Consider the following 24102-nt stretch of genomic DNA (forward strand, 5'->3'; position numbering starts at 1 on the left):
CTTGTGCCCATAAATGTGCAGGAACATTTTGTAATCTGGGATCAATATCTCTCAACACATAGTGACCCTTAAAGTCACGCAAAAACAATCTTACTCCTTCCGGAGAACAACAAATTACAGCTCCTAGAGCTTTCAGAGTCTTAATTCCAAGTAAGTTTTCTGGACATGATTTCGTGAGCAATAAATCTGTAGTGCGAGACAACGGGCCAACTGTAAGGGGAACTGGTTTTGATACTTCATTAACAATAGGCTTTCCTGAAAATCCAAGGGAAACATTCTGTGAGCCTGAGAGGGGTGCCCCTGGAACCTCGTCGTGACTGATTGTCGTCCTGCTTGCCCCTGTATCAATCAAAAACATTCTATCTTTTCCTAATACTTGACTATGTACGTAAGGACCCTCTTGATCTACAGGAACCTTAATAAGAGGCAAGCCAACCTCCCTCTCTAGGCTGTTTCATGTGTATCGCTGATAATCGGGATAGTCAGTTTGAGCATACTGGTACATCTGCTGAGTTGTATGTTGTGTTGCGGCAATGGGCTGTGGTTGTGGTACCGCTACGGTCTGTACTGTCTGTTGTGGAGCATGCATAGGCTGTACATTCTGTGGTACGTGTTGTTGGGCCTGGTCCTGTCTTGGAGGACGCGGTCTCTCTTTAGTTTTACCTGTAGATATATTGTGTTTCAAAACTGCACAATCGTTTACATAATGACCTGGCTGTTTACAATAGTTGCATGTCCCTTTAACAGGAGCTGCTGAATTATTGGACTGTGACATGCCCTTTTTCTGACCGTCAGCTGGAACGGACTGAGCTACTAGCATTTTCATTTTCGTGTCTTTCATACGTCTTTGTTCGTGATCCTGTTCTTCTCTAATTCTGTTCTGGTGGTACTGTAACATTTGTAACATTTGCGAAGGCGTGTTTGCTTGCCATGTGCTCTCGACTTTCAGTACTCGGTTCTTAACCTGGGGCAAGGAATTCTCGACTAATTTGGATACAAAAAGGTGCGGGTATGACTCGCTACTTGGTTTCAGGCCACTATTAATAATAAAACATTTCTCAAATCGGGAATAAAAATCACTAGTGTCTTCATCGGGTTTCTGTTTGCAGGCTGAGATTGCATCCCAGTCCTCCTTTTTAGTTGCTAACAAACGTGGCAAAACCTGTACTAACAATCCTGGTAATGCTTTGGTCTTATCCCCAAGACCCAACCCTGGGGTTCGGGTCGTTTCTTCAGTTTCTAATGCAGCCCAATCAATCTTTTGCTCTCCCACCTCCCATTCTTTTTCTTTGAGTTTCTCGTAAATACCGGCAGGCAGTAATACTTTCAATATTTTCATAATGTCGGGATAGGTGTAATCTCCCATGAGTAACATGTCTTTTATTTCACGGTGAAAAGCTGCAGGGTCTTTATCATGACTGGGCACTAATTTCTTCATTTCCAATAATTCCATCTTAGTTATGGGCGTGTATACATACACACGTGTAAGGGTATTATCATCATTCCTGACTGGGTGCACTTCTCGTAAGGGATTCTGTCTGTCTATGTAAAACATTTTCCTTTCTGGGAGTGGAGCTGAAACAAACTGTGGATTCAGGAAGGCACTATATCTGTGTCGATGTTCTAAAATTACTTTAATTAAATCGGTACCTAGGCCTCTCCATTTATTCATGAGTAACTCTACTAGTACATCAGGTAAGGGACCTGGATCAGAATGTTGGCTTTTATACAACGTAAGGAGGTGTTGTATCATGTACATACCAGCTAGTCGCTGTTCGTCTGGGGAAAGATTCAAAAAGGTTTACGCTACTGCGTCATCATTATATTTATCGGAATTGTCAGCCCATTGTACTGCTGACCTGGCTAATTCTTGTTCATCCATGGAATCGAGTACATGGTACCCCATTCGTTCTTGAAGTACTTTATCGGTAGCCTGAAATAGATATTCCGGAGTCCTCAGCTTTGACATGGCAGAGTGAAATGTTTCTGGTATTGGACAGAGGTAACGTTTCTTGTTTTCAAACGTTTCTTGTTTACGAATGGGTCTGTCGAAGGGCCTATCAAAAGGATGCGGTCTAGGGAGTTTCTCTCTGCCTACATATCCTATCATCTTTTTGTCTGACTGATGCGAAGTTTCTGCTAGATCCTCTGTATCATCCTCCTCCTGCGAGGAAGTCGGACCGTCTGATTCAAGTTGTTCTTCAGGTGCTCGCTGGGCATGTATTTCTATTATTTCTTTACGGATCTTTCTAACCATAGTATGTACACTGTTCTCCTTATCGTGTTTACCATCCGCAATATTCTGGCTCCATCTATTCAGTCTATCCATCTCACTTTGGCGAAAACCTGCCTGATCTTGTTCTCTTATTAAACAATTAACCATAAATCGCATTATTAAACCTTTGTTCTCTACTTTCTGACGTGACATGGCTTCAGCAACACACTCCGGTCCTTCTCCTGTTCTAATAAAATAATACAATTTGTCTAGATGTTCTGGCATTCCTGGTAGTAATATCAAATAATCTGTAACACGTCTCAAACGTAGGGACGCTAACAACATGGGTCCTGTTGTACCGGGCACTGTGTCATATCTACAATCTGTAAGTCCTCTTCTAAGCTGTTCGGCCGGTGCACCTTTAGGTGTCCGAGCCTTTGCTAAATCTCTCATTGTCACTCGGTGTAACGGTGGGGGTGTTTGATAACCTCCTGTAGCACCTCCTGAAGCGGAGGCTTGATCATAACCTGGCTGTAGGGTCGGTACCTGCTGTAACTGGGTTGGGGCCTGAGCAGCGTCAGCCCCAAAAGGATTAAGTGGATGCAGTTGTTGAATACCAGGAGGGACAACGGGTGCGGGTGCAGGAAGCGGTGCGGGAGGGGTCTGCTGTTGCGGACCTGGGGGCTGATGATCAGGGGGCGGGTTACCGTCAGCAGGTGGTACACGGGCAGGTACATTGGCATATGCGGGAGCTACATCATCCAAGTAGGATGAAAGGAAAATATCTGCTGCGGTCTTGTGACGTAATTTAGTCGGAACCAATGGAGGGGGCAGATTTTTCGGTGTTTCCGGGGTCGCCTTGGGCAGGCCCTCGGCCAGGACTGGATACAATCCTGTCATAAGTGCTCTGTCTTTCATGTTGTTCTATTCTGACTCTCTGTCCTTCTTCTAGTAATTCTTTTTCTTTGGCTTTTTCAGAATCCTCTCTACTTTTCTCTGCTTTTCTGAGTGCTTTCTCTGTCCGTCTATGTGATTCTTTACGCCATAATTCAATGGCATCTTTCTGTGACTGTCTGGCTTTCTTTTTCCATAAAGCTTCCTCTACTCTCATGATGCACTCGGCATCCCATGTCCCTGTAGCGGGCCATTTCTGATTCTCTTCTAAATCTTTAGTGTAGTACACCCACAAGTCGAGATATAATACGGCATCTAAGCCGTGCTTGTGGTACATAAAATATCCGGGAGTGTCCCTGGGTGGGATGGGAACAGCTTCCTCAAGTATCCCTTTCCTAGTTCCTATCTGTCTCAGTTTAGAGAATAGAGGCATTCTGAACCTTGATACTTGGTACTTACTCGGACTTGAACACAACTAATACAATAAACACAGTAATGAAGATCAAACAATCACTCATACCACGACATTTAAAACACATTTAAACATTTCGAAAACGAACAACAATAACTAGATAACTAGATAACTGGATACTGGATATACTGCTAAACAGTACAGATACACTGCTAAAACAGTGCAGACCGGGTCTGTGTACCCAAACCCGTCTTGACCGGACACAAATTAATGCACCCGTCTAGAGGCGTCCCCAGCAACTGTACTCACCGGGAAGCACGGAACGGAAGGCCTCGGAAACTCTACACTGGACTGGACCGGACTGGACTCGACTCGACTCGTGACGTAGGTACTTCGGAACTGGTGGGCCTCTGAACACCTCGGACCTTGCTCTCTCGGCTGGGCTCTGGTCGGGATCCTCCGCACTCCTCACCGCCTCGTCTGGGTGTCGATCGCAGTCTCAGTCACCTCCGTTGGCCTGAGGGAGATACAGGAAATCCTGCGGGTACGCGTAATAGTCCGTCACGGCTGTGGCAGGGGGCTAGGCCTGCAACGCACCGCCCGCGCGTAAGGTGGGGGAGGGGTCCCTATTCGGGCGCCAAATTATGTGGTAAATAAAGACTTACCTATGCGGAATTTCTATGCGGTAAAGTTCAATTAAATAACTCAATCAAAATGAGAGGCAGAGTCCGTGGCATCTGAGTTTATAAGGGTTTTATTCCATGTAATGGAATTGGTTCGAACCAGGTATCATGTTCCATCACCACGAAGGTTCAGGAAGGGATAGACAATACTTTATTAACAGAATACAATATATATAGTAAATGCATACAATGGTGATGGATACAGAAGGCGTAACAGCTGAGAGAAAACAAGATAAGAACACATGTGCGTAACAGAAGGCGTGCACTAGGGCGTACACGGAGGTGTGTGCTAGAAACGTCACATGAGAGTGTCACAAGTGGGTGGATTCATAGAGAAATCCTGCAGTGTCAGCAGAAATATATGGCAGAGATGCGCGCGCAGGCAACATGACGTGTGATTGACGTGGAACTGGAGGGTGAAGGGGACTTGACATTTAGCTCCAAAAGAGGAGACAGAAGTCTGGCATGTCAGAACAACCTAAACCCAATCATATCTAATATCTTGTGTTTGAGGAACTGTATTATCTAGAAGGAAAGGTCTCTCGGGCAGAGGCTATTCTATACTGACTGCTAGTGCGTGCATATGCGACTACGTGTCTACGTGTAATGCGAGGGGCCATGGGCCTACCATGGTAACGGGAGCAATGAATTAACTTGCACGGAGACAGAAAAGCCGGGCCCTTTGCTCTGCAGCTGGGGAGATATTTACCTAAATCACTAGACAGGAATGTATTTTCGAGGAGCGGAGTAGATAACTTGAAGGCAAAATACAGTCTTGGCAGGCAAGCAGGCCGAGCCGGGCACCGCTCGCCGCGCAGGGAGTAAGACAAGGGTCATGGATGCAGATCCAGGCTGCAGCTTTCTGAGGCAGAAGACAGGAAGGCAGAAAGGGCTCGATGACAGGAATCAGGGCCTAGCTCGCCAGAGCCAGGAAAACGTGAAAGTGCACCATGTAAAGACGGTGGCACGGCATACTTAGGAACTGAATTTGCAACCCATTCATGGTGGATCTGAAAGAGGACATGTTAACGTTGGACGCAAATGTATTTGCGTCTTCATAGCTGGTTGTGGAGGGAACATACATGTACTTGAAGCACGTACATGGAGCCGTTGGGGTCTACGTTAGGGGACACAATTGACCATAAAAATTCATATTACCTCAGCAATGCAGCCCCCTGGCACATACTGGAGGCTCCTGGTGGGCTAGTTGGCCCCCAGGGACCCCCAGTATGCAAGGGGAATTAGTCCCCCCTCTGCAAACGCGCCAGGGGGCTGTGTTGCAGAGATGTGTAACAAGGGGCATAGCCTCATTACACCTCTGCAATGCAGTCCCCTGGCGCATACTGGAGATTCCAGGTGGGCTAGTTGGCCCCCAGGGTCCCCCAGTATGCAAGGGGAATTAGTTCCCCCTCTTCAAACATGCACAGGGTCTGCATTGCAGAGAGGTGTAAAAAGGGGCGTGGCTTCATTACACCTCTCTGCAATGCAGTCCCCTGGCGCATACTGGAGATTCCTGGTGGGATTCAGGTCTTATATAGTTAGGAATAAGCATTTAAAAACCTTGCAAATTCACTGAAAAAAACATAGGTTTCAGGCCTTATATAGTTAGGAATTAGCATTTAAAAACTTTGCAAATTCACTGAAAAAAACATAGGTTTCAGGCCTTATATAGTTAGGAATTAGCATTTAAAAAACCTTTGAAATTCACTGAAAAACCATAGGTTTCAGGCCCTATATAGTTAGGAATTAGCATTTAAAAAACCTTTAAAATTCACTCAAAAACTACAAGTTTTAGGGGTGTTATAGTTAGCTGGACATTTCGCTCATACAAAACCATTGAAATTGCTCCTATATAGTTAGTTGTACTAACTATATTTCGCGCACCCGCAATCCACTGCTGATGATGTCACCTATAACATCATTCATGACATGGTCAGTGACATCACTGATGACATCTCAAATGACATCACTGATGACATCATCCACGTGACAATCACATACACCTTTTCATACACTAGTAAAATCTTTCATCACTCTTTGTAAAATACAGAGTATCATATTTGAATCCATTGTTACAGCAATACAAGTATCTAAAAACCCACTCAGTGATTCATAGATGTATACACACATCTAATCACTTACATGTAGATTCACTCATACATGCTGTCAATGAACAATTAAGTTATACAATCATTAATCACCCCAAGTTTGGGGTGATTAATGATTGTGTAACTGAATTTGAGCTTTAACTCGAGCACCTGCTTTACTTTATCTATTAGAGCTTCCTGTTGAAGCTGACTTTTGTAACTATTTTAGAATGGCTCTGGCAGCTTGCCGGCGCCATTCTAAAAGAGTTACAAAAGTCAGCTTGAACTTTTGACCCAATCCGTTCCGCTCGCGGATTTTGCGGGAAAATTCGCGAATCTCGCGGATTGCGAATTTACAGAAAATCCGCAAAATCCGTGAGCGGAATGGATTTTCCGCCCATGCTTAAATAGAACACTATCAAAAATACTTATACACCTAAATCGACATTACACACCAGCACACATCCTATTCACATATGAAGTCATCCTACTCACCTATGCAAACAATGGATCATACTTACATATTTACTTAGCTACACACTTATAAAAACACAACTTCATCTATTCATTTAGATAGTAAGTCATACTTAGTGAATTATAAAATCATTATTACAAGTATAAAGTTATCCATACAATCACACAATCATTGAGTCTTATGTATACTTATTTATATACAAAAACTGACACATACACTGCCTTTTATGTTTCTAGTTTGTTGGACATGTACCATTGAGAAATATATTTGCTCATCACAACACCCATAAAGATATTCACTCACCCAAACAACTGTTAGAACATGTAGTTTTAACTTCATATATCTAGTGAATCAACTATTCAGACATCTTTGGGCAGTCACACACCCCCCACCGAACCACACACACATTCACTCTCCCATACAAATACTCAGTTAACTAATCAATAACTAATATAGACTTTCACATAGCTAGTAACCAACTGGAGAACCAGTTTACACAACAACTGACAAAGTGATACAGATATTCAAACAGTTTAGTCACTATCCACTATATTTAGTGAGACACTATACATTGGTCAAGTAAACAGTCAATTACACTGCTACTAAATCCTCCATCCAAATATTTATTTTTATATATCCACTCATTCTTTAATGTAAATTGCTATATATATAATGCATATTTAAATAACGAAGCAAACCACATTCACTGGATGATGTCATCAGTGATGTCATCAGTGATGTCATCAGTGATGTCATTTGAGATGTCATCATTGATGTCACTGACAATGTCATGAATTATGTAATATGTAACATCATCAGCAGTGGATTGCAGGTGCGCGAAATATAGTTAGTACAACTAACTATATAGGAGCAATTTCAATGGTTTTGTATGAGTGAAATGTCCAGCTAACTATAACACCCCTAAAACTTATAGTTTTTTGAGTGAATTTTCAAGGTTTTTTAAATGCTAATTCCTAACTATATAGGGCCTGAAACCTATGGTTTTTACAGTGAATTTCAAAGGTTTTTTAAATGCTAATTCCTAACTATATAAGGCCTGAAACCTATGGTTTTTTCGGTGAATATATATATATATATATATATATATATATATATATATATATATATATATATATATATATATATATATATATATATATATATATATATATTCACTGAAAAACTATAGGTTTCAAAATATTGCACAGGGGCTACCTAATATGTCCCGGCTCACCAGTTAACTACCAATGTATTACTTTCATGAGTGTGACCTGCGCGCCCCACACCAGGGACAGTACTGACACCTGGGGAGAACCTGTGAATCCCAGACCCTAGCCCACTGCCCCCAGTGTGCTATGACCCTGATACCTGTTGATAGTTCAGGTGGCCCCCCATGTGAGTAGGGCGGTTCTCCAGCGCGATTCCTGCATTTGAGACGGAAAAACATTCATTAGAAGCTCTGCCCCCCCCCAATCTACCAATCTGGATTCTCTGCAATGAGACAGGGGCCATCAATGCCCCACACCCTACCCATGCCAAGCCTGTTTGGAGTTACGAGACCTAGTTTGTCCACATTACCTTCACACTTCCAAATGTAATACTTGACCTCTCTATTATCTGAAAGAAGACCTTCCATTAAAGAAATTCTATTCTCCTTGACTCTGGACGTTTCTCCCAGAGTGTTCTAGTGGTTTGACAGTCTGCCCATTATTGCAGTAGTATCCGTCTTCCTCAGTTTATTACTCTATTGTAACATGCACCCGTCACTATTCTCTGGTAACACACTGTTGCTACCTCTTACATTGTGTTTGTTTCCGGACTTGCACGAATGGCGCCATTGCCTACATAACATTTGTCTACATCTTAATTGTTTGATCCCAGACAAATTGTCCACGGGGCCCGTCCATGGGCGAACAAATAACTCTACACACTACCAAAAGTAGGAAAAACTTGATGCAGTCACCGTTAATTGGACAATAAATCCAACACCCAGCTCTTGCCCCGTGCTGTGGATTAGAATGTTGCATATTCCTGGGGGTAGCTTAGCCACCTACCCCATTAGCCACAGGGACTCAAAAGGTTGTGACCCTGCACACATTCGCAGTAAAGGTACATAATGATGGTGGATAAACATCTGTGACACACTCCTGCTGTGCATTCACGCACAGTGATGACGTGCTCAAGAGACACCAAGCGCTCCCCCTGTCACATTGCTGTCACACAAACCCCCGCACTCCACACACCGACAGTCTGCAAACAGTAGTGGTGCCTCACCAGCCGCAGAGGCTGTCATACACACACCTCACATTCCCATTTAACAGTGCTGTACATAGTCACTCACGAAAGCTGTGCCGGAACCGCACTACATTGTGTGTACGCCCATAGTATTCAGCCTCTGAATCCCGGCACACTCTGGCTGCGGGCCCTTGATGCCTGATGCCGTAGCCCCAGTAAACTTCAGACTCAGTTTACACACAACATACATATAGGCAGCTGACAGGTACGCAGGGCCTAACTCGGTCGTCAGTGTCCCCGCACCAATATGATAGCACCAGTTGCTTTACAAGGGGGCATCTAATTTATGACACAGAAAGAACATGATTACCCCTGAATCACAGGATGTATGCGTGTCGGTTGCTGGGCCTCGTAAATTGAAATAACAGTATTGTAAAGTGCACAGCTGCCTCCGAAGTGGTGTCCCGGCGCTGGGGACCCTTGGGAAGATTAAGCGAGCTATTGCCCAGAGTCCACATGGTGCTGGGCTAACCTTCTGCCGGGACCGGGGATCGAAACCATGAAATCCCAAAGTCCTCTTTGTCGTCTAATTCTTTGCCAACAGACAATCAGTAATTAGAAAAACACATTAGCCTGAAACCAGACATGTTGTCCGTTACCTCTGGCCCACTGGCCCCAGTGTGCCGACACTTGTTTACCCATGGTCACTCCTGTGACCGTTCAACGAGGCATGCCCCAGCATCCTTTTCTGCATGGTATCCTGTATGAAATTAGAACAAAACGTGAAATTATCCCCATCCCCGCCCAAAATAGACATCACACCTAGGCCTGGGGGGGCTGGACGGGATAGTTGAAAATGAACCTTGCAAGTGCGTTACATAATAGATACCAACAGAAGCATTGCAAATGTACAAGATGTCAGAGCCAGCGCTTGTGATGAATCCATGCATGTACGTTAGGTGCAATGTTACAATTATGCATAAATTATATGTACATTAAGTCGGTCAGCATGTAATCCTAAATCCTTATGTTTACACAGGTTCTTTAAGTAAAATGCTGACACCTTCGGGTAAAGTTTGCGCTATATAAAATCGCATTAAACGTGGAAAGAGCCCACCTCCTACTTATTTGGGTGGTACGAGCCTCCCAAACAGCAATTACACTGAAAAATGAACTTATTCTCACAATCAACAGACGGCTCAGTATTTATCTTACAAAGTAAAAACGGCAGCACGCCCCGGTTGCTGCCATTTTGCGAAATGCACTGCACATTTCAGGACACGTGCAAAAAGCACCCCTACTACAGCCTCGGGCCGCACCTACACCCTATGTAATTTGTAACCAGATCTTTTCAGCCAATCAAAACACAGTGATTCATCCTGTCGCCACGCGACGTCCCGCCTCGCGCGCCACCTAAGCGTGTGCTCGGAGAGGTTACTTGAGGGCACTCGGCTGCCACCATGCAGCCGTGCTGGGATAAAACCAAGGCAGCCGCTCTGGGCTCCCGTCTGAGCATCCAGAAGCACCTATGTATCAGTCAGCGTTCCACCATGCATACAAAATGCACAATTTTAAAATAAGGCTCTTCAAATGAGAACACAGAGCTGGGCTGCAGACAGAAGTCCGACATAAAGAACATCTCCATCACATTAAATAAATAGTCAGGCAGGGGAAGACACCGGCCCCACCGCCACTGATGGGAGCCGAGCCCTGGACAGAGCCCTTCAGACGGGGGCTAGGAGCCACGGAGGGGGAGGGACCACGCGCTTACATGAATGGGTCAATGAAACGCTGCGCTGGAAGAGGCCGTGGCTGGGGTCTGAAGGAGCAGAGATGCGCAGCGCTCTGTAAACCCCCCCCCCCCAAAATAAATGCAAGAGGTACAATATTAAAGCAATTATTGGACCAGTGAGGCGAATACATTAAGAAAAAAATATATATATATGTGTTTTTGTGGACTTTAATTTTTGCCGAGCTATGGCTCAGGCCGCGGCGGCAGAAGGACTCATTCTTGTTATTTACTTATTTTTCTGAATGTGTTTTGGTTCCCGAGGCGCCTCCCGGGTCCAGACCCGCTTGTGAGCTCACACGTGGAAGGTCTCTTCGTTGCACATGGATCACACATGTTTTAAGGATGTCCACAGGGGGGACATAGGTGCCTTCTGCTGGGGGTGGGGGCCCCTTGCTGAGCCCAGGGCCCCGAAGAGGCAGTGTGTACATTAGGGAAAATATTCGATGCCTGAGGCCCCCGCGGGGTGATCCCACAATGTAGATGCTCTGCTCTGCATCTAGGCACTATACGAACCTCTCAGCTACGCATTGCCTTAAATCGCTGTATACAGAAGACAGCTCTGAGTTAGGTCTAACATATGGGGCTTCTGAGAGTGCTATACATTGATCATGTAAACCTTTGTTCTAAGCACTGCGTATACCACATATTACCACTACATTACCACTGAGTACTACATATACTGCCTACTCTTCAATTTCAGAGTCAGAGTCAAAAAGGCTTTATTTCGATAAAAAGTTATCATAAAAGCAACACATAAATCACAATACAACAATTTTAAAAGCAGAAGAGCAAACGTGGACATGCGATAAAAATTTAACCTATTAGAAAAAATGTACAAAACAGTTCATTAGGCAATCAATTTAAAAAAGAATTAAACAGTCAATATTAGCCTTTTAGTTCGTTTAGTTTTTACAAATTTACAGAGCAGTTCATAAGGCAGATCATTAGGCAGTCAAATTAAAAGAGAATTAAACAGTCAATTTTAGCCTTTTAGTTCGAATGGACCAGGCCCATGATAAAAATTTGGCTAGGGCACAAACATAGGTGGCACGGCGATCAGACATTAATATTCTGATTGCGGCCGCGTGGCTCCTAGTGCCCAACTGCCGACATAAGTTTTTGAGCCAAACCCTCCTGAGTATTGCATACTCTCTGCACTCAAACATGAGATGTGCCAATGACTCTGGTTTATCTAGGCATGCTGGGCAAAGCTCTGTAGTTTGTGCACAAGATTTCCAACGTGAAGTAAAAGAATAGAGGGGAAGAGTTCCTGTTCTGAATTTGAAGTATAAAGCCCTATCAAAAGGTTTTTCAATAATGTCAAGGTACACTTCCCATTTAGGTTGATCTTTAAACTTCAGGAAGTCCTCTGTAAGTCTGCCCATGGTAGTACTAGTGTTCCTTTGTAGAAGGATCCAGTCCCAATAAAGTTTCTTGAGAGTTAACTTCGGGGGTGAGGTTCTATTTATCCATGCTTCGTTTAGGCCCAAATTTGCTAGCAGCGTCTTCATATCTCTCAACCATTTGATTTTGTGCCACCCTGGTAGTGACATGATTTCTGCTAGGCCTTGCGCATATTTACTGAGTTCCTCCACACGCCACAGACGTGCCCATAGCAAAAGTGGACGGAATTTTGCAAGGTCATCAATTGGGCGACAGCCTAAGTCCAACATTAGCGGGACTGTGGGAGTGCCCTGCGGGAGAGACATAATCGCTCTACAAAATTTCTTCTCTGATCTTGGTAAAGCGTCAGTAATGGATGACCCCCAAAGTTCGGCCCCATAGAGAGCAGAACTGACCCCTTTGGCCGAGTAGATCTCAAGGGCTGTAGCTATTGGTCTTATTGTACAGGAGCGTTGTTCTTTCAGGAGAGCTCCTGTGATCCTCTTATGAGTTAACAGCATTTTGTCCAAATGTGGGGTCCATTCCATTTTGTGTGAAAGGCGTATCCCAAGATAGTCGAAGACCTCTACCCTCTCCAAAAGTTCAGCGTTCAGGGTAGGAGAGCGGACTTGTTTTTTGGGAGGGTTCAGCACAAGATATTTAGTTTTGCTTGTGTTGATTACCAGGCCTCGTTTGGTGCAGAAGGATTGAAAGTTGTTTAGGAGCCTTTGGAGGCCTATAGGGGTTTTAGATATTAAAAGCATATCATCCGCGAAGAGGAGGGTTGGTATGCGTTCGCCAGCCAGGGATGGTTCATCTGAAGGATGTTTCCGAAGATGCTCAACCACCCCATTGATGTAAAGGGAAAAGAGGGTGGGAGCTAACACACATCCCTGGCGGACACCTCTCTCAACCGGGATACTATTTGTTTTTCCCCCCCCCCCTGGGCACCACCTAATCTGGGCAAAACTATTTTCATGCAACCTAACAAGTAGGGATAGCAAGTAGTGGGGCAACCCCATATCAGCCAATACACTCCATAGGGTCTCCCTAGGTACAAGGTCAAAGGCAGTCTTTAAATCGATAAACGCGAGATAAAGACTGCCCTTGCCTATGACCACAACTTTCCAATACACCATCATTAGTCTAAAAGCTTGTTCGATTGTCCCGGTACCCACTCTAAAGCCCGCCTGGTAGTCAGAAATGATTTTATTTTCTTCTACCCAGTTTAAAATTCTGACCAGTAGGACCTTGCCGACTACTTTTTGGCTGATATCTAACAGGCTAATGGGCCTATAATTTGATGGATCTTCTCTGGGGCCTTTTTTATAAATAGGGACCACCTCCGCCCCTTTCCACGAAGAGGCATGATGACGAAGATGGCGACGAGCAGGGAGTGGATCAGTTTTCCCCACTTCGTGATATCAGATTTCAAGAGGTCGCCAGGAATACCGTCCGGGCCAGCCGCTTTTTGGGGAATGATAGTGCCCATTGCGTAATCCACTTCCTTAGTTGTAAAGTCAAAGTCATTAGGCTGGGTGTCCCAAATTGGAGGGAACAATAGTGGAGCCACCACCCCCCCCATCAGGATCACAAGAAACAGTAGGAGTGAGATGGTCATCTTGACGGGTGTAGAACTTTGAAAAGTGTTTAACCCACGCCTGACTTGGGATGTTGCAAGTTATCAAGTCACTATCTGGCCTATTTCGAGCTCTTATGGTATCCCAAAAACATTTTGAATCTTTCTTAGAGCTAGCTTCTTTAAGGGTAGACCAGTAGGCCTCTTCCCACTCCTTTTTTGCTAGCCCCAGTGTTCTCTTGTGTTCTTTCCTGGCTATCTGTATTAGGGTTTGGGATTTGCCCTTAACGGCCTCGATTAGCCAAGTCTTAGCTTTCCTACATGCTACGGTGTACCAGTCATGTATCCCCTTGGATTTGTTCTGGGACATATTCTTCCCTGTAGTACCCTTTACCCAAAAAGCTTCCCCTATAGCCTTAACAGCAGCTTCAAAAATGGGTGTTGCCCTATCCGCTACCGTGGCTAAATCAATAGTATCGATCTCTGCTTGTGAGGCTATAAGTACCTCTTCTATACTAGAAAGTTTATCAGCGTTACTGGCAACTTTGTTCCACTTTAGGCGTCTTCCACAAGAGGAGACAGTGACCCTGTGAATACATTTAGGTGGTGCTAACAACGCTCCATTGGACCAGGGATTCGTGATGATTAGGGAAAGCGAGTTATGGTCGCTCTCCACAGTCGGTATAATTGTCATATCTTCGACCGAACTCCAGAGCCCCAAGTCCAACAGAATATAGTCAATCCTCGAGGTATGACCAACCCTGTTGAACGTTGGAGCGCCCATCCGGTCAGAAGATGTACGGCCATTAGTGGCTCTTAGCCCAAACTCCAAAGTCAGTGCATTTAACTGCACTGCACTATGGGTCCAGCGCTTAATCGGGGGGATGGAAAGTGAAGGAATACCCCATCTACTATCTTCTTCACCTAGGTCAGGAATTCCATCCAGGGGAAGTGGCTCATAGGTGAAGTTAAAATCGCCTGCTACTAGGGTATGATCGGCTTCTTTGTATTCCCTAAGTTGCACCTCAAGATCGGATATTACAGATGAGGTGCACCCATTTTTTGTACCTCTAGCATAGACATTGTAAAGATCTAGAGTCAAACCTCTACGGGGATTAGACAGAGAAATGCCTAGGATATCTGAGTTATTTATCTGCTTGGATGTTATTCGGCAGTTAAGGGAGATGCTTACCCAAATAATGAGGCCCCCCGAGAGGCGCCCTTTCCCATGCCTGGGTTTCTCTGCTGGAACAAAATAGGTAACAAACCCAACCCGGTGGAGTGGTTCAGTGCTCCAGGTCTCCTGAAACATGCAGATCTTATGTGCTTCAACCAAATCACTCCACTCGGGCAGACCTAATTTCCTGTGGATGCCCGCGAGGTTCCAACTGAGGATTTTTATTTTATCCTTGGTGGTTTCTCCTCTAGTGCCATTAATATCTCTAAGGCTATGGGGATCTACACATTCCCTCTCTAGAACAAAAGGTGTTAGCTTGGTCAGGCTGGTAGCCGTCGCAGTTGGGAGATTAGGGCATGTGGGGTGAGATGTGACTGAAGAACCCTCCTCCTCGCCCCTATTGATGGCAAAATGTATGGAGGAAGCTTCGTCAGAATTAAGTCAGTCTACCTCATCCAGCGCACAGAATCTATTCCAGTGGGCAAACTGGGACACAAAGGGGTCAAATGGAGGAGGTGGGCCTTGCCATGGTTGCTGCCACTGATGAATAGTATGGTGTGGGGCATGTGTATACCCTCAGTTAATTGGGAAGCTGAATCTAGGGGGATGTTGTCTTGGGGGCATGGGTAAGAAATAAGACAAGGGAAGTGGATTGATTTGAGTAGCAGGTCCACTGCTAGGTGTATTACATATATAATTCACTACCCCTGTATCCCTGAAGTTGACAGTTACAACATCTCCTGCTATAGTCTTGGTGTTTCTGCCCACCCACTCTCCTCTTCTAACTGCAAGTATTTCACCACTCATATGAATGGCTAGTGGTTTGTGCAACTGAAGCCACTGGGCACACTTATTTCTCAGTTCAACGAAAGTTTCTCTTCTTCCCTCCTTCAGTGGTGGTACACCCGTCAATACAACCACAAAGGGAGAAACTTCCGGCGGCAAGTTGATTGTCTTAAAACGAGCCGGCCTTGTTTTTGATTCCTGAGTCTTGTTTGGGGAAGAAGTTGATGTCAAGTTAGTATCCAAACCTTTAGAACCCTTTGCTAGTTGATTGGTCACTTTTTTTGGACCAGAGGTTGTTTGCATCTCCGGGGTGGGGCCAATAACACTAGGGGTTGGGGGAGGTACAACAGATTTTCCCCCCATTTGAGTCAGATGTTGTGTTGCTGTTCCTAGGTTATCTGGTAAAATTTTGGCCTTAGTAGAAGGATCTCTCGAAGACTTGCTACTAGTTGTATTTTCCAGAGGCACTTCTTTTGTTTTCCCGTGCGTCTGTGTAGGCACAATCCCACTTGCCTTATTAGCCCATTTTGAATTGATTAATGATGTCAGTCTGTCAATTTTGGACATTAAAGGCTTAATTTGAGCCGTTATCGTAGCTTCAAGGTCCGATTTTAGATCTATTACCATATTTTCGACCCAACAAGGTATGCCTGATGCAGAGTTTGGGGTAGGTAAGACAAGGTTGTGGTTCCTGATTTTAGTTTTAGGCTTTTTCTTAATCTTAAGCGTGTTCTTGGTAGATCCTGTATTCCCTAATTCTGGCAATACGGGAATGGCTCCTACCCTTGATTCTTGGGGATGTTTATCTATAGTTAACTCTGACTTTTCGGGTGATTGGCAGGCTTCTAGGTCTGGAGTGACCTCTAGATCAACTAATGACGGGTCAGAATCCGATTGAGTTACTGATAAGTCAACTGCGCTTGGGACTGTATGTGTACCAGTAACAGTCGAAGGTAAAGGAAGGGAGCAATTAGTTAGAGATTGCTGGGCAGGTGAGCTTGCAGTTGCTAGAAGGCCCAAGGACGAGCGTTTGGCATTCATAAGGTCCAAAGATACTCTTTTTTCCAATAGAATAATACTATGGTCAATTGTCTCATTAACCCGGGAAATAAATTGATCTATAGGCCCGGTGACTTGTGCTACGGCCATCGCTGTTTTAGTTTTACTTCTGGTTCTACCAGGCATGGTGGACATATATAGAGACCTATACGCTGAGTGGTACCAATAGTGACAGCAAAAGCCAGGGGCGGGGTGGCCCGGTCCGGTCTCTACCGGGCACTAACGGGCAACAACGGGCCCGCCCTTTGCCCAGGCTTCGCTCCGGGCGTCCCGCGGAGCGGTCTCTGCTCTTACTGAAGTAGCCTGAAAGGCGGGCAGGGGGCGGGGGTAGCAGGGGGCGCTGGCCGGATGTTGTTTGCCACGCAGGGACTCCTGGTAGAGCGAGTCCCTGCCGCGCTTCTCCCCTGCCAATGACTCACCGCCTCAGCCCCCAAGTTTGCCTGGCGCGCTCTCCCAGCGAGAGAGACACGCAGCGGCACCCGCGCAGCGGGTGCAGCAGGGAGCAGCGTCCGTGGCAGGCTGGAAGGGAGGACAGACTTCAGGCTCCAACAAGGAAGGATTCCGCAGCAAGGGTTAGGTGAGCACTCCTGTGCTAGAAAACGTATTCCCGCTATAGCCCAGGTGGAGGTCTCTTTTCACTGCTCACTCTGCCGGGCGGGGGGCGGGGCTAGCAGGGGGCGCTGGCCGGATGTTGTTTGCCACGCAGGGACTCCTGGTAGAGCGAGTCCCTGCCGCGCTTCTCCCCTGCCGATGACTCACCGCCTCAGCCCCCAAATTCGCCTGGCGCGCTCTCCCAGCGAGAGAGACACGCAGCGGCACCCGCGCAGCGGGTGCGGCAAGGAGCAGCGTCCGTGGCAGGCTGGAAGGGAGGACAGACTTCAGGCTCCAACAAGGAAGGATTCCGCAGCAAGGGTTAGGTGAGCACTCCTGTGCTAGAAAACGTATTTCTTCTAGGCGCTGTACATATCACCTGCTAATCAGTTGCTTCTAAGTGCTGCAAACACTGTCCACTCTTTAATTACCTTTCAAATTTGTATATTTATCATGTCCTATGTTATGTGTAGACTCACTATATGTCACCCATTACTGTGCTGCCTCGAGGCGCTATGCGTGCTGCTCTAGAGACTTGTTGCCTGCTCTTGACTTGAAGATCCGGAATGCGACTGCATATATAACCCATTATCATATTGCCTCAAGGCGCTATGTGTTCAGCCCTCTCCGCCACTGACCCCTCTCTCGCCTTAAAGCTCCAGAGCGCGAGTGTATGTTTAACCCATTATCATAGTTCCTCAAGGCACTATGCGCTGTGCCCTCTCCACCATCTGACTCCTCTCTCCTCTCACCCTACAGGTCCTTAGTGTATATCTTGCCCCTTCTCGCTCTGCCTTGAGGCACTATGCGCTCTGCCCTCTCTGACCCCTCTCGCCCTACAGGTCCAGAGTGTATATCTCCCGTTCTCGCTCTGCCTCGAGGCGCTATGCGCACTGCTCTCCCCACCACTGACCCTCTCTCCTCTCACCCTACAAATCCATAGTGCAAGTGTATGTTTAACCCATTCTCATAGTTCCTTGAGGTGCTATGCGCTCTGCCCTCTCCCCCATCTGACTCCTCTCTCCTCTCACCCTACAGGTCCTGAGTGTATATCTCGCCCATTCTCGCTCTGCCTCGAGGCGCTATGCACTCTGCCCTCTCTGACCTCTCTCTCTGCTTGTCTTACAGCTCAAGAGTGCAAATCTCCCCGTTCCTGCTCTGCCTTGAGGCGCTATGCGTGCGGCCCTCCCCATCACTGACCCCTCTCTCCGCGTGCCTTACAGGTCTAGAGTGTATATAACACCATTCTTGCTTTTAAGCAATGCCCCCGGACATGGCCCACCCCGGGGCCTCAATTAAATGAAGCACGGGAGCCCGCACTTCATTTTTTTTTTATTTCAGCGGGATTCGCGACCCTATCAAATTTTTTTAAAAAAATATGCTTTTTTGGCCCCTAAGCAGGCCTAGGAGGGGCCAGGGTGTTTCTCCATGCCCCCTTCTCTTTTTTTCACCTTTATGTTACTGTTTTCTTGTGACTCGGCTCTACAGAGTCACAAGATGGCTGCCAACACTTTCTGGTTTGGAGTGTTGGCAGCCAATCACAGTGAAGCGCGTGCTCGGGAGGGGTCGTGACTCCACCGCTTCCCTAGGTATCCAAACTTTTTTCTTTTTCAAATTCTCAGGAACTACTGAATGGATTTACAACATTTTAACAAAAAAAGGCTCTTTCTGTAACAAGATCTACCCTTTTACCAAATTTGGTGTAATTCCGTTCAGCAGTTTGGGCTGCAGCTGTGGTTAAAGTTTCCTATGGAAAATGAAATGGGAAAAACATGTTTTGGGACCCCCCTTTTTTCTCAGCCCCCGCTTGTCGAATCACCCCTAAACTTTTAAGACAGAAGCTGACTGGAGCGGGCCACTAGTTTTGGAAACTTTGCGAAGATTCATCAACCGGCACCAAAGATATTGAGAAGACAAAAAACGCTTTTCCTACGGAAAATAGGTCCCAACTATAACTACAGCCAATAGGTAATATATATATATTATATATTTGATGTGATCAAGGTCACGTTTGAAGACCAAAACGCGTAATGACTTGGTGTGAGAAATAAAGGAAATTGCACAAGCAACTTCGGAGTCCTTGCCCATCTGTATCTAAGAAGAGTGGATTGTTCTTTGGAAATATCATGACATATATATATATATATATATATATATATATATATATATATATATATATATATATATATATATATATATATATATATATTTATTTATATTCTCGGAATACGACTATAAGAATTTAGGCGTGCTGGCCGAACTTCAGGGGTGCCTCCTCTTGCAGCACTTCCGCCAACACGCTATATTATGACTCACTTCGTCTCCGCATCAGAACAGGAAAGGGGCACTCCAATGGAGGTTTATCAGGTAACAAATGTATTCACGGCACAAGTAAAATATATGTATATATATTATCTACTGGCGTTCGCCAGTAGGCAGGTATAGTTGGGACCTAGTTTCCATAGGAAAGGTGTTTTTTGTTTTGCCAATAACTTTAGGGCGCTTGACGAATCCTCGCTAAATTTTCAAAACTAATATGCCAATCACTTCAACTGCTGTCTTGAACATTTTGTGGTGATTCAACAAATTGGGGACGAAAAAAAGGGGGAGTCCCAAAATGTTTTTACTCCATGTTAATTTCCATAGGAAACCACAAACAAGGCTACAGCTCTAACTGCTGAACTGAATTACACCAAATTTGGCAGAAAGTTAGCTTTTGGTCCAGAAGGCACCCCTTTTGTTAAATGGTGTTCAGTAGTTGCTGAGAAATTTAAACAAATTTCCAGTTGTATATATAGGGATGCAGTGGATCCACGACACCTACCAATCCTGTGTGGGTTCTGATTGGCTGCCAATACTTGAAACCAACAAGTGTTGGCAGCCATCATGTTAATGGGTGGAACCAATCACAAGAAATAAAGTTAAGGAAAGGAAAAGGGGGCAGGGTAGAAACACCCTGACCCCCTAGCCCTCTTGGGGGGGTCCCACAAGCATTAAAAAAATGTTTTGGGCAGGAATCGTATTGAATCTGCGACTTCCGCCAAAAATGAAGAATAAAAAACAAAGCGCAAATTCCCATGCTTTGTTTAATATAGGGCCCCGGGTGGGCACGGTCCCTGGGGCATGTTTAAATATGTTGGAGGGGCATGTTGCCCCACTCCTAGAATGCCCCGGGCACCGCCACCTACCTTGGGCAAATTAATTATTTTATAATGATGTGGAGGGCTGAATGTCCCCTCGCAGCCTCGGAGTCTGCCACTTTCCCGGGGGCTATACATAACAGTAAAACGGGGGCTATGCGGCTCCCCCAGCCCCGGGGACCACAACCTCCCCGGGACATAACTTAACAGTAATGCAGGGGCCAAATAAATAATGATGAGTCAGGGACCTCCGGCCCTTCCATGTAGCCCCAGCGAACACCACCTCCCTGGGGCACAAATATATTAATGAAGGGGGTCAATTGCAGAACCCTTGACCAGGGGACAGCTAACCCCCTGGGGGAAATTTGAATATGGTTGGCAAACAGAATTTAAACCACCTTAGAAGTTCCCTAAAAAAACAAAGGTTACAGGGACGCAATAGTTAGGGTCAGATTACACTCGTACAAAACCAGTGAAATTAAGCCGTTATAGTTAGCTGAGCAAACAAATGACATCACTCATGACATCAAAAACACAGAATCTCTGATGCAACATCTCCCACTCCCATACAATCTTTTATACACCCACTCCAACTTCCACGCTACCATTCCCAAACCCATTTACACACCCATACCAGCACTTGCATAGCTACTCGCTGATTCATAGATCAGCACATACATCCACTCACTCACCCACAAAGCCATTCATACACCCACTATTAGAAGGTGGTTCTGATACTATGGTCCGCCCAGATTTTGCACTTTTTGAGCACCTAATTGTGTGGGCTTTTACTGTGGGGGAGCCTCATAAGTTGGGATTCACCCATAGTGAACTCAGGATGAAAGAGACTGCATGGGGATTTTACTGGTGTCCCCCTGGCTTGACCAGGCCACCGCGCAGCAGCTGGAGTAAGGGACACCGGGCTGGGTACATGCAGACACAGGTATACATGCATGTACACACATGTAGGGGCTGCGTAGGGGAAATTCCTAGCGTGCTCAGTCCAGGAACCGTTACAGAGGGAATGGTGTGGCAGGACTTATGCAGAATGGGGTGGTGACATGGAATAAGCTTTATACACTGGGAATGAACATGCCAGGGAAAGTCAGTGTGTTTTACTGTTTTTCACTTCATTATTCCCCTATGGGGGTGTGGAGCCCATGGACTAGAGTAACTTTCATAAGGCCTACAGATTCCAGACACGTACTAAAGTCCACTGTAACAGATGTGAGAAAGAGTATTCTGCAGAGTCCAAAGTCATATTTGTACTGCTTTTGGGTCATCCAGAACTGTCATATTTCTCTGAGCCAGCCATAACCAGACCCTGGCTGAGGGCTTACCTCAGCAGGATGGATTGATAACCTTTCTTCCACAAGCTAAGGCCTCCTCTCCACGAAGACAAGATGGGTGGGGCTACATGCTCATCCATCAGCAGCTATCACTGGGTGCCAGGCAACAGGCTGCACCAAGGAGGGAAGACAGCAAGTGGGGAAGGGGCTTTTTCAGAGACCATGTGGCAAGAGACCCTGGATGACGCCATTTTGAGCAAACCCAGAGACTGGGCAGGAAGGAGAGAGCAGGGGCAGTGAAGTGATGTGTCGCTGTTTGATAGGACAAACAGAGACTTCCTGCCAGCCCCCTACTCAACTTTTAAAAAGTACTTGCACAGGAAGAGAAGTTTTCTCTTGGGTGTGGTCTGCTGAGGCAGAAGGTGCTGAAGCCTGGCGCAATGGACAGTTGGAAGGAGGGACCCCCTGACTGCGGCCCCCAGGTCTTGAACAGCGCCGTTGAAGAGTCCAGGGCCAAAGCGCAGAAGCAGGAGCCTCTGCGCAGGGAGAAGAGATGGCCAGGAAGAAAGCCAGGCAAAAGTCTGGCGCAGGGAGCCAGTGAAGACAGCTCCCTGCTGAAACCCCCCTCTCAGACACCCAGAGGGCAAAGGAGAGTTCTCCCAGTGGCTGGGGGAGCATCACCAGGAGCAAGAGGAGGCAAAAATGGCACAGATCGGTACCCTGGGGGCAGGAGGTAGGCGACCTTTGACCACCAAGAAGACCGACGACGAAGTGCGTTGGGCTCCGCCACTGGTCTTGAATGTGTCCCTGGGGTGGGTCAGGTCCCGGGGGCTGCCCCAAAAGAAATCAAGCCGGGGGCGCCATTGCGCTCCCTGTGAAAGTGCCCAGGGGCCCAGGACCCCATCCCCAGGCCCCGAAGTAGTAAAGTTGGGAGAGCGCCAATGCGCCCCCTGTGAAAATGTGCCCAGGGGCCCGAGACCCCATCCCTGGGCCCGAAGAAGTAAATTCAGGGGAGCGCTGTCACGCCCCCCCGTAAATTTGCCCAGGCGCCCGGGACCCCACCCCCGGGCACCGAAGAAGTAAAGTTGTGTGAGCACTGACGCGCCACTCCCCTGTGAAAATGTGCCCAGGGGCCTGGGACCCATTCCCCGGAACCAAATGAAGAGATAAGTAGTGGTGCCAGTGCGCTCCCCCCGTGAAGAGGAGGAGCCAGGCACCCATCCCCAGATGAGTGCTGGCCGGGCAGGGGAGCCGGCGGGGGCAGTGGGGGTGGGCTCCCCAGGCTGCTGCCGGAGCGGCCGGGGGTGGGCTCCCAGAGCTGTATCCCTTACCTGGGGGTCTGTGTGGGACGGGGCCCCCTAACGAGGCCTGTAGATGCAGTGAAGGTGCTATCAGCTCATCGCGGCTCTCCCTAGCAGAGCGGGAGAGCCGCTATTCAAATATTCATAAAAAGCAGCATGAAGCGCCCCAGAATGCCTTGACAGGCATTTGGAAATCTGCTGTTTTAGTGCTTGGTGGCCCCCAGTGGAGGGGGGTCACCCTTAACTGTGAAAAAGGTGCTTGGGTAGCTGCTGGAGAAGCACTGTCTCCCCCCCCCCCCCCGCAGAATGAAGAGGAGTCCCTCCCTACGTTTTCTGGGGATTTGAAAGTAATAAACCCTCAAGAGCTCAGCCAGCATTTTAACTACTCTTGGGCTGGGACTTTTGTTCTATAGCTGGAGGAGGGTTGATAAGTGCATCAAGGAGTGAAGGGCTGAGTTGGGGATTGGGGATGTCTGGAGAAGGGCATCCCCTGGAGGTAAAGAGGTGTACTGGCACCAAAATGCATTTGCTAAAGGTTATTTCTTTTAGAGGGGCTGGAAGTCACATGTGTAATGTGAAGTGCCTGTGTAAGGTGATGTCATAAGCAAAGTGGGGTTATGTTGCCAGACATTCCTGCTAGGGTGTCTGGCTGTATATGCATAATCCTGTGATTTCATCTGTGATGCCTTTAGGGGCTGTGTTTGCAATGTATTCTAATGACACACAAATGTGATGAGTACTGTCATTCTCAAGTGATGCTTAAACATGTATTCTTGCTGCTGCACGTAGGTGAAGACCCCCCCACTGCTAGCCCTTGAGATGTAGAGGTGCATACTTCATGGTCAGTAGGAAATGCTCAGTCGAGGTTATGTGTTACCAAGGCTGGGTTACCTATTTGAAATGCTTGTGGAGATCATGGGGGGGTTCCCACTGGGATGGTGCCAGTGAGCAGGACCCTTGCTCCAGGTTATGTTCAACTAACTGCATTGGGGGAAAGATGATGT

Source organism: Lissotriton vulgaris, chromosome 10 (assembly GCF_964263255.1).
Source record: "Lissotriton vulgaris chromosome 10, aLisVul1.2, whole genome shotgun sequence".
NCBI lineage: Eukaryota > Metazoa > Chordata > Amphibia > Caudata > Salamandridae > Lissotriton > Lissotriton vulgaris.